Source organism: Dryobates pubescens, chromosome 24 (genome assembly GCF_014839835.1).
Source record: "Dryobates pubescens isolate bDryPub1 chromosome 24, bDryPub1.pri, whole genome shotgun sequence".
In the NCBI taxonomy this organism is placed as follows: Eukaryota; Metazoa; Chordata; class Aves; order Piciformes; family Picidae; genus Dryobates; species Dryobates pubescens.
Genome location: NC_071635.1, coordinates 5,083,690 through 5,102,721, shown reverse-complemented (window position 1 = coordinate 5,102,721; position 19,032 = coordinate 5,083,690).

Genomic DNA, 19,032 nt, shown 5'->3' with positions numbered 1-19,032 from the left:
AACCCCCCAAAATACATGTATTTTGCTCTCTGTGCATCGTTTATGGAGATAGAAAAATGAATTATGCCGAGTTAAAAGACTGTGCATGGGAACACTGACCTGCATTCAATGCCATAAAATACACTGGAGAAAAAAAAATCATTCAGTGAAACACTTTTTTTATATAGATATGGTGTTAGAGCTAGGCTCAAGTTCATGGTTCAATCCATGTTAGCTGATATCTTAAATATGTTTGCCATGACTCAAAGAAGTCATCCCACTTAAGGTCAAAACAAGCAATTATAACACCAGCCCAACAAAAAAGTGCATTTGGCTCCTTGCAAAGAGCAGATCTAGCTAACACAGTCCCAGCAGAGTCTTAGTTCTGCCTTACAGTAGCTATTTCTGAAGACATTGTTTTCAGGCAAATTATGCCAGGCTAATTTGCAATGAATGGTGCTTCCTTCCAGAAATACAGGCAAATATTCCCATATTCCTGAATATTCCTCATGCACACAATGACAAATATGACCTGAGACTCTGGATTCTGAGATAAATCACTGAAGTGACTGGGGCTTCGTAAGGACACAGTGGTCACCTGTTGAGATGAAGCCTTTACTGAGTCGATGGCTTTATGGTTACAAGAGGAATCACTCTGTTCCATAAAATCCTTACCAGTACAAATGAAAGCAGACTGCCCTAAATCATCAGGGATTGCCATATGTTCAAAAGCCTGACAATACCATGGAGAGAGAGAGAGGGAACAACTTTAATTTCTAACTATTGCTTACTGTGACTGAAATTGCAACCCATGTTCAGAAGCACTGAGTAGGTCTATTAATTGGAGAGAATGTATTACTGAGAAGTAAAGATTGTCTGAAACAACACATTTTGTGACCAGAAGGTAATAACATTGTATTTCAGTGCAAATATGACTGCATCTGAGCATTTTATCATTCCAAGAATGACCATTCTTGCAGAAATCTTTGCCTTTATGTATATGGATGATATTAACCTGAAGCTTGATGGTGGCAGCACTGAAAGAACCAAACTAACACTGGGGCATCAGCAACTTAAGATCTGTGCACTCTCTTAAAGAAGAGATATGGCTTGGATCAGATAAAGGATGATTTAAATAGACAACACAAATAGCCAGTGAGGCAGTGGCTTTTCTGAGTCACACAGGAGGTCAGTGCAATTTGAGAACACAGGTATCCTGACATAGACAGCCAAATTATGCACTCTAACAATTCTATCTTGCTCATCTTTAATAGCTTGAGCTGTCTTTAGACCTCCAGCTGGTTTTCATACTTCTCCCAAATGCAGTTAAGTTGAAAAGTTGACCTTGTAATACTTGGCACCCATGTGCTAGGAAGCATAAAGACATGGTATCATTCATGCATTTCTTCCTGCAATATGCATTGGTTACTGGACTCCAAGAAAACAGTTTTTATTTAGTATGAGTGTTATAGAAGGGTGTATCTGCTATGCTAGGGCTTTCTTTTGTTGTAAAATAAAGGCATGTGTGTAAAATAAAAGGCAAGCAGAGTGCTGTCCTTAGTGTGAGCATGATGTGGTTTATTCCCCTTATCATTTTTTACTGACAGGCTACTGTTTCCCAAAAGGTTTGATTAGGCATTTAATTAACTTGAGCTGGAGGTGACATGACCTCTAATTAAGTTTAATTTTGTTTCTTCTGGCAGTAAAATAATGAATGTATTCAAATGAGACACACAGATCAACAAACCCCAGCAAGTTAGCAACTAATAATGAAAGTTGTCAATAGATGAGGAAAGGGTTTAAAACCCTCCAATTTTTTACTCTTAAAATGAATCTGGTTTCATGAGCAGAAATTACTGAGGCAAATCCCATCACGTCTGTGGCAGCACTCTGTCCAAATCACTGCAGCTCCCCAATTAATACCAGCTAAGTAGCTGGCCTGTGAAATGACACAGTGATGTCTCATGATGCAGTTTCACTCATTTTGTATCCAAGTGCTGCCTGCCTGTGTCCATTTCTTTTCTGTTAATGCTTCAGCCGGGTATGAATTTTAAAAATGCACATGAGAAACTTTAATTTGCAAGGCACCAAACCATAGGCAGAAGAAGAAGAATGAGAAATCCTCTTCTAAGTGTTAAAACTTGTCACTGCAGGTACCTGTCAGCCAAGGGAAGCTGTCTGCCTGCTTCAGAGGCTATGAAAATTGTACCATTCACTAATGTATTCCTTTTGTGTCTATTATTTTTTATGGGACTTGTTATTATTTGCTCTATAATAGCACCTAGATGTTCCAGGTAATAGAACATTCCCACAATCCTAAGCACTGCATAATGATTGACAATTTATCCCCCAATAAGTTTAAAATCTAGATGGATGTTACTTCTCAACCAGATAGAAGGAACAAAATAGTATTTCCATGGATGATGAAGATTGACTTTTCCAGGACCACAAATGAAGCCTGCAGCAGTTCTGGGAAAAGAACTCTGAAGATTTACAGGAAGGATGAATTCTGAAATATGAGATTATCCTTCCTTTTCTAATCTCTATTTAACAAGCCCTTAAATTGTTTCAGGCAGGAAGAATGTTTTAAAAGCTTATATTCAATTAAGAGATCGATATTTCACAGTTGATGCCAGTGTTGCCACAATAGCTTCCTTGATGAATGTTATTTTGATTGTGATGTGGGTGGTGAATGAAATGAAAGAGAAAATTATTACAAATCTGGCTATTTAGCAGACTCTTTCAAAACTTAATTTTTTTTTTTTTCCTTTTCTGAAGAATTTTCACTTGCAGTGACATGCATGGGCAAATGGCTTCCCTGGGAGAAGGACTGCAAAGGATTGGTGTATTTACAAAGTAGATTGGCTATCTATGGGAAATTCTACAAAATGTTAGTGGGAAAGGTTCAGTATTTTGCTTGTGAAGGTTTTATTCTTTGAGGCTTTGTTTTGTATGTTTTTTTTTTCCCCTTAAAATTAATTTGGCCAGTTCTCTTCAGTTAAACTCTTAAAGGAGTCTTTCAATATTTTCATTACAAAGTACGAAAATCAGGGTTACCCTTATGAAACTGAACCAGAATACTTAGAAGATAAATACATGTTAGAAACACAGTTTTATTCAGCTTATTTTCTTGCTCTCTTCCCACCCCTTTCCCCCCCCTACCTCTTTTTTTCTTCCTCTTTGTCTCTCCTGTTGCTAGGATTAACATCTGCCTTACTATCCTACCCAGAGAATCAGCATCTTGAGTGCTACCTGTAGTTTGAGGTCTTTTGGAAGACTGCCCTTTAATTAGCACCCTAGAGAACTCTGAAACTATATTCTGCAGCTATTGAGGGGTAGAAAGTGGACTGTGATTTGATGTCAATGTGTATTCTATGGATTTTATTTCCAGGCACATTTTAATATTTGTTTTCTTGTGACTCTTTCTGTAACTTGCAACTGACTGTTTTTGCCTGAATGTTTTACCTATGGGAATTTCCCAGGTGATGGAAAAGCTTAAGAGAATTACTCAAGGGTGTCAGCAATTGGTGGCTGCTTACAGGTTACACACACACACACACACACACACACACACACACACACACACACTTCTTTTGAGCTATATCTTAATTAAAGGAAGGATGTTAAGTGAGATTAGTTGGTCTAGGAGATCCAAATTAGTTCAGTTAAATGTGGCTTCTTTTCCATCAAGCTAAGCAGATGTTGCCATAGAGAAAGAAAGGGAATGGTACATTCACTCCTGCAAGTTAACTGCTACATTTGGGGTATGAGTCTTCCCACCTGCTGTCAGTGTGTTCACTTTGTAATGGCCTCACCAGAGACTCACCACAAACTGGGAACAATAGCAAAGCCAAGAGGGATTTCCATGGCATGAGCAATACAACAGAAGTATGGAGTAAACAAGGTTAAAGACCTTAAGAGTCACAGGTTGATAGAATCATACAATGACATAGGCTAGAAAAGATCTTTAAGGTCACTGGGTCCTATTGTAAACTCAGCACTGTCAAATCTACCACCATGCCACTCAGCACCACATCTACATGGCTTTTAAAAACCTCCAAGGATGGTGACTTCATCACTGCCCTGAGCAGCCTGCTCCACTTCTTGATGACCCTTTCAGAGAAGAAAATCTTCCTAGCATCTGGCCTAAACATCTGCTGGTGCAAACTGAGACCATTTCCTCTTGCCCTAACGTGTTACTTAGGAAAAGAGAGGCTGATACACAAATCACTATAATCTCCTTTCAGGAAGTTGTAGAGATCAAGAAAGTTTCCTGTCAGCCTCCTTTTCTCCAGGCTAAACAATCCCAGTTCCCTCAGCTGCTCCTCACAGTTCTTGTTTTCTAGACCCTCCACCTTATTGCACTGTTACTTCAATGTTCTCTCAATAAGTCTTGAAAGATGTGTCACATTGTCATAGTAAAACTTTGAAAATATTTACATAGGTTCTTCATGATGAATTTTTAGCACATTGAAGCCTCAGAGCTAACTTGTAAAAAAGACAGTTTTAAGGAAAAAAGAGTATTTGAATAGAACAAATAAAATCTCTTTCCTACAAGATGGCTGTAAAGCAAATAGACAAGTGCTTGGGAACAGCACTCTCTGGAAAAGAGCCTGGAAGTAATTTTACAGTAGAAAAAACAAATGCATAACTGGAAGGTGAGGAAAAGATCACTGTGTCTGAGAGTAAAGAAGGGAAAGCAAATGGAGAAATTTTAAAAGGAATGACCAATGAAAATAGTAGATCTTGTGAAGGGAAGCTTGAGACACAGAAATGAATGCTAGTATGTCTATGTAAATTAAAGGTGGAGAGAGATTATGGATTTAGCTGGTATTTCTGCAAGTTTATTGAGTTATATATAGTTATCACTGGTCCTTTCTTACACTGACTCATAAAACCCTGACAGAATAACATTAGCCCTTTGGGATTTCAATTTATTGAGTATGTCTCACCAATTTAACAACTATTTTGAGCAGCACAAAAGGGTCATTAACTGAAATTGCCAGTGGAAGAGGAAGTTCTATTTATAAAGGTGGATATATTTGGTTGATTTAATCTGAATTATGTATTTATGAACTCTTCTATGTCAGAGCTACTTTTAATAAAGTTAGAAAAACAAGGATGTTATTATGTTAACAATAATATTTTCTCTGCCACTGAAAAAGCAGGTATCAAATCAAAATGGCAATTCCTTGTTGCATAAAACGCTAAATGTGTTAAATATAATCCTATCATATTTACATAAGGTTGGAATTCCATTAATCATGACAAAGCCTGTAAGCTTGCCTTTAACAATTACCCTACTATACCAGGCAAAATCATTTAGCTAAGGCTAAATTTTCTTGCTTCAGGAAGATGCTGTTTTTCTACCACAACATTTGTCTGCTAGTTATTTAGAGTAAACAATTGTCTACTGAATTACACTTTTTATTTGTTTATTTATTTATTTGCAGAGTGTCCATTTGTTATCTAGACAGCTGCAAAGTGCAGACCTGTATTATGGAGATGGAATGCAAATAGAATTCTTTCTGTCTTTTAAAATAATTTCAAAGTACAAGAACATGGAAAATATTTTGTCCTCTAATGGAGTTACTTTGCTTGTGTCATGTCTCATTTTGCTTGCTAAAGTAGCAGACTGCTGACTGCTGTAGCACAAAGTATCTAAAATGTCAGTTGCATTTATAAGTGACTGCTTCTTTTTAAAATGAAAGAGAAGTGGTGTCTGTTCATACCTTTGATTAAAGATTCAAGAATGTTTTGGGGATAAATCTTGCAATTTGTTCTAACTTTCTGGTTCTGTAAGTGAACTTGAAAGATTATTTGTGAAACTAGAGTAATGGAAACCTTATTACACTTCTAATTTAGTCTTAAAAAGAACCTGACCAGCTCAACACACCAAAACATCTGAATTCTAGTGATGCTGTCAAAAACGTGTGTGTCTACTTTATATTAGGGAAAATAAAAAATATTATGAATCAATAAAATCCTTGAAAGAAGTAATTAGTTTCCAGTCACTTTAGATAAGCACCTAATCTTTTTAAGCAAATGGGAGCAAATTTGCTGGCTCACAACTAATATATTGGTCTACCTTTTCCCAGTTAATACATGCAAAGGCTTTGCTGAGCGTTGAGAGAGAAGGGAATGAGACCTACAAAAGAAGATTCAGAATTTATGTGTTGCAGTGCTCTCTAGAGGTCTTTTTCTTTTCTTTTCTTTTCTTTTTTCTTTCTTTTTCTCCACTGGCTATAGAGGCAGTGCAGGGAAAGCAAAGCCTTGATAGAAACATCTCTGTTAGGGGCCTCCAACCACACAGGAAAAAGAAATTAAAAAAAAAATAAAAAGAAAAAAAGGAAAAAAGGGAAAAACATTTGTGATGGGGCAATTACATAAGTGGATATTTTCTGACACTTTTTTTTTCACTCTGTCAGTTGTATTGATTATTTTCTCAAGTGAAAACAACAAAAAATTAAGAAAATTGGCAACAAAACTGGAAGCATTGTTTCAGCAGAACAACTGAAGCAAAACAATAGGCTGGTTTTCTAAAAAATGAGAAATAAAGGTTTTCCTTTCAATCCCATTCTTCCTCAGTGTTAGGAAGGAAGCAGTTTAATTATTCCAGATGCCATTCTGATGTTATTAAATGCTTCATTATTTTTCTTTTTCTTGAAGCAGTGCACTGTGCATGCAGCATGGTTAATATTTTTTGCTACAAGTAAAGCACGCTCTGTAAACTGCACGCCTCTGTGCTCTTTCCTCGTGTTTATAACCTGTAGTAGTTTGCTGTATGGCTTCTTGCTGTTTTCAGCCAAGAAACGACAAGTTATGTGAGTTTTAGGACATGCACTTGCATTCTGAGCTAACTTTCTAAAGGTCAAATGCTAATTTTGCTCTAGTGTTTACGAATTGGTGGCACAGGTTTGAGATGGCTGGCAGGTAAGCATGTGGCATGAAAATTACAGCAGGCTTGTCAAACAGTGTGGTTGAAATGAAACATTAATAAGCCTGTCTTTAACTAATAAGAGCATCTGCATCAAGTAATCTTTTATTACTGTCAAAACCTGATTGTTGTACTTAAATTTTGCTCTACTGATGTATCGTGTTTTGTGCTGTGCTAATCTAAGGTTTTTATGGCAGAGTTAGAATTTTAGACAGTATCTGCAGATTATCAGCCCATGATAGCATACAATGTTACTGCAACAGCAGCCTTAATTTGTGATAGCTGCATTCTAACTGCAGCTCAGCAAAGCGTGGCTGTGACAGAAGTACTCTGATTCCTCTTTGTGCGGATAAAAATATGAATATTTACCTTTGGAGGGAGCTGCCCAAAGGCTAAAATGTAGCTAACAGCCTGTGGTTGTTTCCAACTCCGCACCTTTGAGCTAATACTGGATGTGCCACCACTGCAGGCGCCACTGAGAGCTGTCGATGCTGTCACACTGTTTACTGTTCTCTTCCTTCTTCCAAACGTGGCAGCAAGGTACTTAAGGAATCCACCCTTTCCAGGGCTGGATACCTGGCTGGTTTAATACTGAAATGATTGCTTGTCCCCACCTCCTGGTTGGTTGGGTGGTTTTTGTTTGTTTGTTTTTGGTCTGAAACGGTTTGCAGACTGGGTCCCTCTCACAGGAGGGGCGGTAGAAGTGCGAGCAGTGACCCAGCCTCCGCGGGTTTTTTGAACAGCCTCTAATCAGATCGGCCGAGATCAGCCTCCAAAGCTGTCACTGATGCCGCGGCATCTCGGCGAAACAAAAAACATTCGGCTGACAGTTTTTGTGTTGCTTCCCCACCCCTTCTCGCTCCTTCCAAACCGTGACAGGAACTCGTCCCCAGCTCCGAGCCGGCCGCTCTCACAAGACAGGCGGGAGAAGCACGAGCGGAGACGTAGCCTCCGGGGGCTATTCAAGCACCCACAGGGAGGGCTGGAGACCTGGAGCGTGGAGGCGAGGGAGCTGCAGTTCGTGTAGGCAGGGCGAGCGGGCAGGGGAGGTCTCTCTCACCGGAGATCAGCCCCAGTGCAGGAGCAATGGTCTCTACCCGGCAGAAGGCTATGGTCTTCTCGCATGCTGCTGCCACCACCACTGATGCAGCTACTCAGCCTGAGCTTGAGGGAAGGCCTGCAACCACAGAGTGTTCTCAGCTATGGCATCGGTGCAGGAGGGCAGCACAGAGCTCACCTGTGGGAGATGTGCTCAGGTAGAGGAGCTCCTCTTGAGGGGCCTAGAGCATGCCATCTATGAGGAGCGTTTGAGGGAGCTGGGGTTGTTCAGTCTGGAGAAGGAGGAGGCTGAGGGGAGACCTCATCTTTCCCTGCCTGAAGGGAGGTTGGAATGAGAAGGGGACCAGCCCCTTCTCCTTGGTGTCAAGTGACAGGACTAGAGGAAATGGTTGCAAGCTGCACCAGGACAAATTTAGGCTGGATATTTCTTCACTGAAAGGGTTGCCAGACATTGGACCAGGGCAGTGGTGGAGTTGCTGTCCCTGGAGGTGTTCAAGTATTGTGTGGACATGGTTTAGTGTTGACACTTAGTGCTGGGCCAAGGGTTGGACTGGATGATCTTTGGAGTCTTCCAATCCAGATGTATTCTGTGGTTCTGACTCTGCAATTAGTTGGTGGAGAGCAAGGGACCAGAGAGGGAAACGCTGTCCAACTGTTCTGTGATGGTAGCTAATAAAGCTTTTGTTTGACCTGCCCTATATTAGGCTTCTTGTTACTCACTTGAAGTCCCCGGATTCTCCCAACATTTTATTAGTCCCATTTCTCACCTCCTCTTACACAGCTGTGCTTTTCTATAATCACAAATGCAAAGAAAAACTCCTTGATAATAGGGCCACATCTTTTCTGCACATTGTCCCTTTGATTCCTCAGAATTCAATTCCCTTCCTTCCTACCAACTGAAGATAAGTTTGTCTGGTGCCAGCTTGGTTTCCATCAGGTGCCAGGGAAGTGCTTAACTTCGCAGAACCTGCTTCTCCTCACTTCTGTGATTTTTTTTCCCTATTTGTCTACAAACGCTGAAGCATGGACAGAATTAAATTTCTTGCACAATCTGCAAACTGCCAATAAGCCTTTTTCATATCTCTACATTTGCACATTTGACTAGCTTTGAAAATTCAACCAGCTGAGTGTAAAACAACCCAGCATGCTGTGGCTCAACAGTACATGTTGTAGTTTCAAAGGGTATCTCAGATCTTCCCGTGTTTATCTGTTTTAGTTTCTAAATCTGTGTCTGCTGAGAGTATAAAAATACTTTTCTGTTTACTACTGGAAGTTATTTTTGCCTTTTACTCCTGTCTGTCCAACTCCAGGGCCATGCAGCTATTGGCATACTATTAAGACAACAAAGGCATAAACTGGTGTTTTAACACCAGTCTGAGGGGTTCATTCTGGATTCAAGGTGACATTTTGTATAGCATTAAAAGTAGAGGCTTCATCTATGCTGCCTACTTTTTTTCCTTCATAAGAAATATTTTATCCAAGTGGAAAATAAAAAGCATACTCTGTTGCTTTCTCAGCAAAACAAATGTCTGCTTCATTTCTTTGCTCAGAGTGTGCTATTTTTCTAGTTTAAAATAGTGACCTGCATTAACTCCCATTTCTCCTTTGCATTCAGGAAGTGGCAGTTTAATTATTATTTTTTTTCCCAAGTCTTACAATGCAGATGTAAACACCTCAGGCTTTTAACTTCCAGCTAATCCTATTGACAGCAATAGGCAGAATTTAGCAGTGTGACAGGAAAATCCATTCTGCATCACCATTTATTACTAGGAAATCCTGTCCTACTCCTGATTCATGACAAAGAAAAATCCTCTTTTGAAGGCATTGCTTGGTTTCCAGTTTAATGCAAGTCTTTGTCTAAAAATTCCCCAAGCCCTGTTTTGTTTAAACAGTATCAACTATTTAACATCATTGTTATTAAGAGCTTGCTTTTGAATAACTAAGCCCAGATATTTAGAATTGCTTTTGTCTCTTTCAACTTCTTCATCACCTAATTGCTTTCAAAGCACCATGAGAAAAGCTGCCCACTGGAAGAATACTACCTGTCTCTTCCCCACCTCCCCCCATACTTTAGAAAATTATTGGATCTCAAGGGAGCAGAGGCTCATGGGATGATTAGTGTATGTAAGAAATTGATGTTTCATCTTGAACCTCAATGGGAAAGCCTCTGTATGGTTTTTTTTTTTTGTCAGTTAAACTTCAGCTGAAAGTTATTAGTTGCACACAGTATTGACCTTAAAATGAATTTCCAAGACAGTAAAAGTATGGCCACATAAGAATGTCTAAATAGCAGATGAATGACAATCATCCTTTTTTTGATCTCAAGAGACTGTCATAATTTTTTGTAAGAAAAGGCTATTGGTGTATCCTGTTAATATGCTCTTTCAAGAGAGGAGCTATGGGGTAAAGAGCAGGTAAGACAAAGGTGACTTATGAGATAAAGACTTGGATAATAAACAGAGAAGATGAAAGTAAAAGATAGACCCTGCAATGTCTTTTATCTATTCAAGATCAAGGGATTTTTTCCAGATTAGCATGAAAAGCAGCCTATACCTCATACATCATGTAGCAGCAGGCTTTGCCAGGCAGTCCTAAGCTTCAGGAAGGTTATTGCCACACAGTTCTGCAGTGCAGACAGACAGGCTTTAAATATTTGCGTATATCTGCTAATTCCTGAAACTTGTTTCTCTTTACATCCCTTTACATTAGAGCAAGGCCATGGGCTTCCTCAGGGGGCTGGAGCACCTCTTCTGTGGGGAGAGGCTTGAGAATGTTGGGACTGGTACAACAAAGCTGGGAAGGGACTTTTTACAAAGGCTTGTAGTAGGATGAGGGACAATGACTTTGAGCTGGAAGAGGGGAGATTTAGACTGGGTATTAGAGAGAAATTCTTTACATTGAGGATGGTGAGACACTGGAACAGGTTGCCCAGGGAGGTCATGGATGCCCCCTCCCTGGAGGTGTTCAAGCCTGGGGTGGATGAGGCCTTAGGCAGCCTGGTGTAGAGGAAGGTGTCCCTGCCCATGGCAGGGGGCTTGAAACCAAATGATCTTCAAAGTTCTTTCCAATTCAAACCATTCTATGAATTTACTTTCTGTCAGCAGGAGAGAATTACATTGACATAACTCAGAAAATGGTATCAAATAAATTGCCAAGACATCATTCAGGAAGGTAGTGCAAAATGGTGAGGTAGAGGACTAACGCTGCAGTCTTTTTAAACATCTGCTTCCAGCTGCTATTTTAGACAACTGCTTGGGCTGGTCCAGTATGACCCTTGTTCAAATTAGTTTTCACAGTAACACTTAAATTTATGATCAATGTGCTCCTCTAGCCTCCTGTGCAGTCACTTGTTTTACTATTTTGATGCTGTTATTTTATTTAATTTCATGTTATACTTTAGTTTTCACAACTGAACTGTGAAGTGGAGTCGCATTTCAGCTTCTCCCCTAGGCCTGATCTTTGCCATAAAGATCACAATTTTGCACAGCTTTACAAGGCAGCAGGGTTTTTATTAACACCAGCTGTAGCATCATTGTAAGGGATTTCTTAAACAGTAAATTACAACTAAATATTTTTGTTTGTTTTCTCTTGTACATTTTCCTGTTCATGCAGGCAAACTAAATTTTGGCTGCAGGAAATGTCAATGTTGAAGGTGTTTTCTGTTTTTACATTGCTAAATCCATGGTTAACCCTTTATATGTTACCAGTCTCTCTGCTCAGAGAATGCTTTCAACTCCATGATGTCAGCTTGCTGATAAAACCTTCCCTCCAAAAATGCTTGCCTTTGTGTCTGGCAGTGGTAAATTTCTTCCTGGGATAGCCTAACACATGGAAAGCTCTTGCTTCTTGTAGAAGGATTTTGCGAGGGTTGATAATATGTCAGGTCAGGACTTCCATGTAGCTGTGACCAACTCATTGGTATCTGAAGTTAAAATTTCAGTTTTAAATGTTATCATTCTTTTCATTATAAAGAACAAACCAAAAATGCTCATAGAAAGCACTGGGTAACATTTATTTTCCTCAAATTAAGACTTGAGCTCTGCCATACAATCTGCATCCACCTGACTATGAGAGGCCTTTCTGTCAGTGCTTCCCCTTCGAACCAGAATTTGCCTATCTGATTGAAACACTTGCTTGAATCCTACCTTAAATCCTTCAGCTTGACAGTTACATAGAGAGTTCCCTAATCTGTACCATTCAGCTGCCAAGACAACCTTCCTGCTTAGAACTGTGACTAGATGAAACATGAACCCCTTCTTCAATATGCCAGCCAGATTCCTATTTTTGGTTTTACTACATTCATGCTTCTTTTTCTTTCTCCAGTGCCTTCTTTCAGACCTTACTGCTGCAGATCCCATCACTTCTGTGTTCCCCTTCTGACATAGTCTGGTGACAGGAGAGACTTTCCCCACTTTATGACAGCTTAATAATACAAACTGTGAATCCAGAAGAGCTTCTCTGTGTTTTCTGAAATATTCACTGGCACCCAATATGTTCAATATTTAAGATCTCATATCACAGATAAAACATTCAAAACAATCTGGGAAAGAGACTGAAAATGGTTAATAACCATCCTGTTTAAAATACACTTTATGAGATTCTATAAATTGCTTTTCCTACTTGTAGTGACTAATTCATTAGGCAATAAAAGCCAAAAGCACCTTTTTGGTTTTTTCCAGAAGCAATTTACTATTGAGTGTGTGAAATAAAAGCAACAGGATTAGAATTGCTGTTTCTTTTTAGAAGACCCTATATCTGAATGTTAAGTCCTTTGAACAATGTTAATATGACTCCTGAACAAAATGAAGCATGATTTGGTGCCAGTTTTCAGTGGATGAATAAGCCACACTAGACCTGCTCTGATAAAAATGTTCCTAGATCAGGCTTGCCGTGTTTCATGAAGGGCACTTAACCGGGTTCAGGCAGGTTAGCCAACAAAAGATCAGCCCAAATAAGTGCTAGTGAGGCAGTCAAGTGCGTAGTCTCAATTCAGTGGTGTATTGCTGCATAATGAGACACAACTAAAGACAAGAATCTGTGAAAGAGAGATAAGCACTGCAATGCAAAGCTTGTCTGAACAGAGAGCTGTAAGAAACAAGCCGGGCATTTACTTGCTGGGCATTTACTTGCTTTATTTGCAGTTTTCAAGTGCTAATAACGCAAACATATATGAGCTTAAGATTTTCATGCAGAAGAAGTAATCATCCTGTCAAACATCATGCTTGAGAAAACAAAGGTTGTTAACAAAAGTTGTTAACAAAAGTTAACAACCTCTAATATTTCTGGACGAGAATTTTCCTGAGCCAAGTGTCTCAATCATGTCTAAGTACTCAAAGTGCAACAAAATTGCTCCTCACTGCAGATACATCTCCTTCAAGCTGGGGAGAAAGGAGATTGTATGAACACAGTTGTGCTGGTGGTTTGGTTTGCTTTTGTACCGTTCTATTGCAGCCAAATGTCATTTGCAAAGTCCTAGTTCAGCATTGCCCATGAAGTAGCTGTCAAGTGTTTAATCTAGGAAGCAGCTCTTTACTATGAGGCTGCTGGAGCACTGGAACAGGTTGCCCAGGGAGGTGGTTGACCCCATTCCTGGAGATATTCAAGGTCAAGCTTGATGGGTACCTGAGCAACCTGGGATTTGGACAAGATGACCTTGGAGGGTCCCTTCCAACCCAATGCATTCTATGATTCTCTAAGACATTTCCAGCTGGCTGCTATTGAAATTAGAGGTGCATATGCAGCTATAGATACTTTGACTTAGTGAAGACGATTCCAGTCCTTTGGTTGTCAGCTTAATCCTTCATGTTTTTCATGGAAAATACAGGTTTTCACCTACACTTGTGGAGTGGCTAGCACAGATTATTCTTGGTTGGTTCCCATGGGCTATTGTAATACATTAAATATTCTGACTCCTGTCTTTCTATTTTCTCCTCTGCCTATTTCTATATGGTGTCAAACACCAACATCATAGAGCTGCTCAGAAATGTAAATTCCATTTATATTTGCTACACATCTATAAATATTAAATATATAGTAAATAAAATAATTGGAAAATTTGAAGCTAAAAACAAAAAAAAACCAAATCGTCCTTTATTTTATCCCCCTTAAATCTTAGTGATGTTGGATGAAATGATCTTTCTAAAGCGAAAAGGTTTGTTATTTGTCAATAAGTCTTTAAGATACACCCCTTAAAAATGTTGTAGTTGATGTTTACTTAGCTAGCAACAAATTTCATGAGTATAGTCATGAGAATGGAGCAGTTCTCATGTAGGAAATGTCTTTTCACATGTATTATTCTCCTTATTTCCAGAAGCAATGAAAATTTCATTACACAAAATCAATTTACCTAAACAAGCTCAAAGGATATGACCTTGCAGGTGAATTCAAATCCTCTCCTTTTGTTTCATACTGGTGTTTCATAGACTAGCTCACCAATGCAAATTATTTTCTCCATTATTGTTTCTTGGCTAAGGAGAATTCTGACTCTTGGTGTTTAATCTGCTTCTGGGTCTGTGCAGCTCATTATTATCCAATGGAGAGCAGCAACAAAATGGAACTTGAAAAGAGAAAAAGCATGCCCAAATGTTTGTGAAGCTACTCATATCTAAAAACCAGTGAAATTCCATCCTAGGGACTCACACAATAGCAGATCGGTTTTATCTAGCCAGAGCACGTGGTGTTTGGTAGTCATTAATGATTTTGTGACAAATGGGATGAATTTTCAGCTGCAGGTGTAAATACGTCACTGAGGGTTTCATTTCTCAAAAAAGAAAAAGCAAATAGTGCATGAGGCTCTGAAATTTAAGTTTCATTTATTTTTCAGCTACCCTTTGTGTATTTAATTTAAAATGCATTCATATTTGAAATGACTTAGCTCAGGAAAGAAGCTGTGCCTTTAGAAGCTGCCTTTGCCAGCAGCTCAGTTTTTGTGTTAGCTTAATCTTGCATCCCCCAAACACATTATATTTATTTAATCTCTTATGAAAGGCTTACTGGTTTTAAACTCAGCATATGGTCAACAGTCAGTAGAAATGGCCACATTGTTATCAGCTTAAGCTTGGGATAATTTTAACACAAAAAGAAATGGCATGTGAGGGGCTGTGATTGACATAGTGCTACCACAGTGAAACAGCTACTTTATGGCTGAGTCCTTGCTCATAATCTTTCGTAAGTGACACTGATGCTGTCTCACAAAGTGAGGAAATGTATGGCTTGTACTAGTGTGGGGGGATTACATGGAGAACCAGCTTACAGGGTAGAGAGCTGTGGCCTGTGCTCTCCAAGCACTCCTGAGTATATCCCAACAGCAGACACAGAGGATTAAATTGCCCAGACTTGTTCATAGAAACGAGAATCTCTTGAATACACTAAATAAAGAAATAAATTTAAACCCAATGCTGTTCCTTTTGGTGTGGGCAGGAAGGGAATAAGAGAATGGAATCACAACAAGAGCTGCCTGCTGTGTTGTGTATGAGATACTTAGTATATAAGCCAGACTTTTGCCATAGTGTTTTGAATTGTTTGATGTCTAAGGATAGGAAGAAGCTGGAGCAGATGCTCAGTTCCATTAGTAGCACAGTCACTGTAGTTTACTCATCCAAAGGCAACTGACTGTTTTCCCTGAGGGGGAAATTTGTCTAGGTGTCATGCAAAATAGCACTTTTCTCAGCTGATTATCTGAAGGTATTACCCTGTTGGTGAAGCCTCTTGTTGTGATAGTAGTTACTTTTGTACAAAGATAAAATATTGATGTATTTTTCACTTTTTACATAAGCCTGTCCTCATATACACTGCCTAAAGCAGACCTGTGACCAAACCTTAATGGATTAATTTGGAAGGTGGAATCTCTACAATTTTCCATCAGCAAGACAAATAGAGGAAACCCATTAAGCAACCTATCACACTCTTATTATTTCTGCTAGTTTTTGATTGCTCCTAAGAGTAGATTACTCACCATCTAGAACTTTGAAATACTCCTGGAAATAAGTCTTGCCTGACAGAGATAAACACATCTCCATGGGCATAAAACCTCAAGATCTGATCATAAACAATTCAATGATCCACCTGATTATTCGTTTCAGCAAGTAGGTGACCAAAATGACATTCTTAGTAGTTATGAGCATCCAGATGGGTCTCTCAGAAGTATATGAGAGTAGTGGTGTCAAAAAGCGGCCTTCAAAGGGGACACAAGTAGATTGTTTTTCATAATGGTTTTTTGGAAGGGAAATTTGTGAAGGAGAAGTTGTCAGTTAACAAAATGCACAAGGAAGAGGACAATTAAGCTTGATTTTACAATTCTTATTCAAGTGGCAAATCCATATTCGTTTGAAAAACTGTCAGTTAATTCACATGTGAATAAAGACAGAGAATGTCAGAAATCTGAACTAACTTTCCACTTAAATACTTGTGGAAAGAACCACTCATTACATGTTAAAATCAGCTTACAACCTTAGGTATTAGATATACTTACATCAAGTACTGTTGAGCAAGCCAGAATCTACATTTGAAGAATTACACAGGTGTTTAATTCATTTGAGAATCTCACAAGTAAAATGACACAGACATTATAATGGGAACAGAATAAGAAAAGAGAAATCATACTGTAAATTTCTAAAATTAAAGGTTGTTTTCTTTTCTTTTTTCCCTCCAAAGTTGCCTTGCTGTAGCTCAACTGGTCTAAAGAACATAAGGGAGATAAAGCTTGTAGATGAAGGTAACATCTATTAGACCAGATAATACAACTAAAAAAATTAGACTAATTTTCAAATCTGAAATGAAAAGAGCAGAATTCAGATCTCAATGTAAGCACAGAGTTCCTCTGAAACTTCAGTTGTGTGTGATATCAGCTGGCCTATCCTTGACAAGAAAGCTAACTACCCCCAGTGAGGCTGGAAGAAGCTGTCTTGTCCTATTCTTCTGTGATATATTTGCTACAAATAAATCAGATAAGCAAAATTATCAGGAGATATTTGTGATTTGCCTAATGATCCAATACAGCAGGTCTCTTAGTAGTTATTTCATTATTATTTAGTATTATTTTTAAAGTTTTAGCTACAGTGCTCTCCAGAGCAATGTGTAACCTGCTAAAATGAAGATTCCTGAGTTCTGCAGTTTCTGAATTTTTCTTGCGACACCACCATGTGGTAGCTAAGCTTTATACAGTGGCTATGGTCTCAAAGGAGGCAATACTGACCATCAGCAGTGAAACCAAACACTTGCAGATAGAAAGCTCAGCACCCCAGGGACCATGAAATTAGATAAGCTCCACCTTCTGTTATGTCTCCCTTAGTATTTCTTAGAAGAAAGAAACGATGCCTGCTTACCTTATCCTCATATGGACTCCTAGGCCAAAGTCTATTACAAAACTCTGCCCAGTGAAAAAAGTTCAGTAAATCTCCTTAACTGCTTTGCAGCAGGAACTTCAAGCTCTCTTCCTTTCTCTTGTGTGAGTTACAATAAAAAAATCCACTAGGGATACCTGTCAATCACTGCTTGTATACAAACTCCTCAAAGCCAAAATGTTCAAAGAAAACTTTTGCGTTGTCCAGTAACAGAAGGACTCTTATGTACTTACATCAAGAAATAGTTCAAATACATTCAAAGTCTCTTTTTAAATTGTTTTCAGTTTAGCCCAGAATCCTGCCTGCCATGGAATGCTGCCACAGAGAGTATCAGTGACTACATGAGTCACATTTTGGTCTGAGAAAAACATAAAATAACTTGAATCAATCTCTTAGCAGCTTTGAAAGGTTCAAACCTGTAATTCCAAAGGTGCTAAAAGCTTTAGAGTTTACTGATGTTTCACAGCTAGAATGCCCACTTTGCTGGGTGTGGGTGGGGTTGTAAATGGTAAATTTGTAGGACATATGTGCCTGTTGGGTTTTTTTGTCAAGCCTTAACAAAAAAAGCCCTTGGAAGATGAGATGTTAATTTAAAAAAGCTAGAAGAATGGAATCATATTTAATTTCAAATACCATGATGTTAAGCACAAGATTAAGCTTCTGTTAGGCACCTTCAGGAAGTAATCAGCACACAACACTAAGATGAAAAGTGGAGACCACTGGCTTAAATACCATGACCACTATGTCAAATGAATTTTAATACACTCAGACTGAGGATCAGGACTTGGCTTGAAGTCTAGCCTTAGGTGGGTTCCACCTCCTGCCATTGCCAAATGCCACCTCACAACCACCACTTCAAAACAGAGAGTGGCTTTTGTTGTTGTCATCCTTGTGGTTTTGTTTTGTAATTGCAAATATGATTTGCAAAATGAATAGAAATCTGGAAGAGATTTAAGGATTTCAGACAGACTTCCTAAAGGCATTTGGCAGCACCATGCCAGGGCAAATTCAGAGTGAGAATATCAGTTGAATTTAAAATTCTTATCTGGTTTTATCCCAAAGAAAAGCACTGGTTGCTGAAGCTACACTTCCAGAATATTCTGCAGAAAGCAATTTAGGTTATTAGCACAGAGAGGACACAAGAGCAATTTTCCAGCCCATACAGTCAATCAATAGGAAGCTCTCACTTCCTCTGGAAGGAAGAGGGACTTTTGCTTAAATGACAATGATTCCTAAGACAGCTTGAAAACGTTATGATGGTACAAAACAGGCTTTTGAGAACGGAAATGAGAATGGAAAAAAATCTTGAAGAGGCAAACTAGAGATAATTTATACCAAGGACTCAGGTGGTCAAGGATATTGAGGAAGCTGTCAAGGCCTACTGCATAGGCCAAAAATGAAGGCCAAATTCATAAAGCTAATCCACACTGCTGACACAGCAAACCCAAATGCCTGATACAGAGGTTTGGATACGATCAATGGCAGTGTATCTGCATTTGCTTTAAACTCTTGTCCCAATTCCTTTGATAGAGTCTTAGAAAAAAAGAAACTGCAGTTAAACAGATGACCATGCACATCAGATATGTTTTCACCAGACATCTCAGACATAGTAATGATGGCTGTCTGTAATGTCAGTCTGTGGGGCACCATTTAAGAAGCAGTTTGCTGTGACATATGGGTTTAGACATGGGACCTCTAGTTTCCTATCCCCTTTCC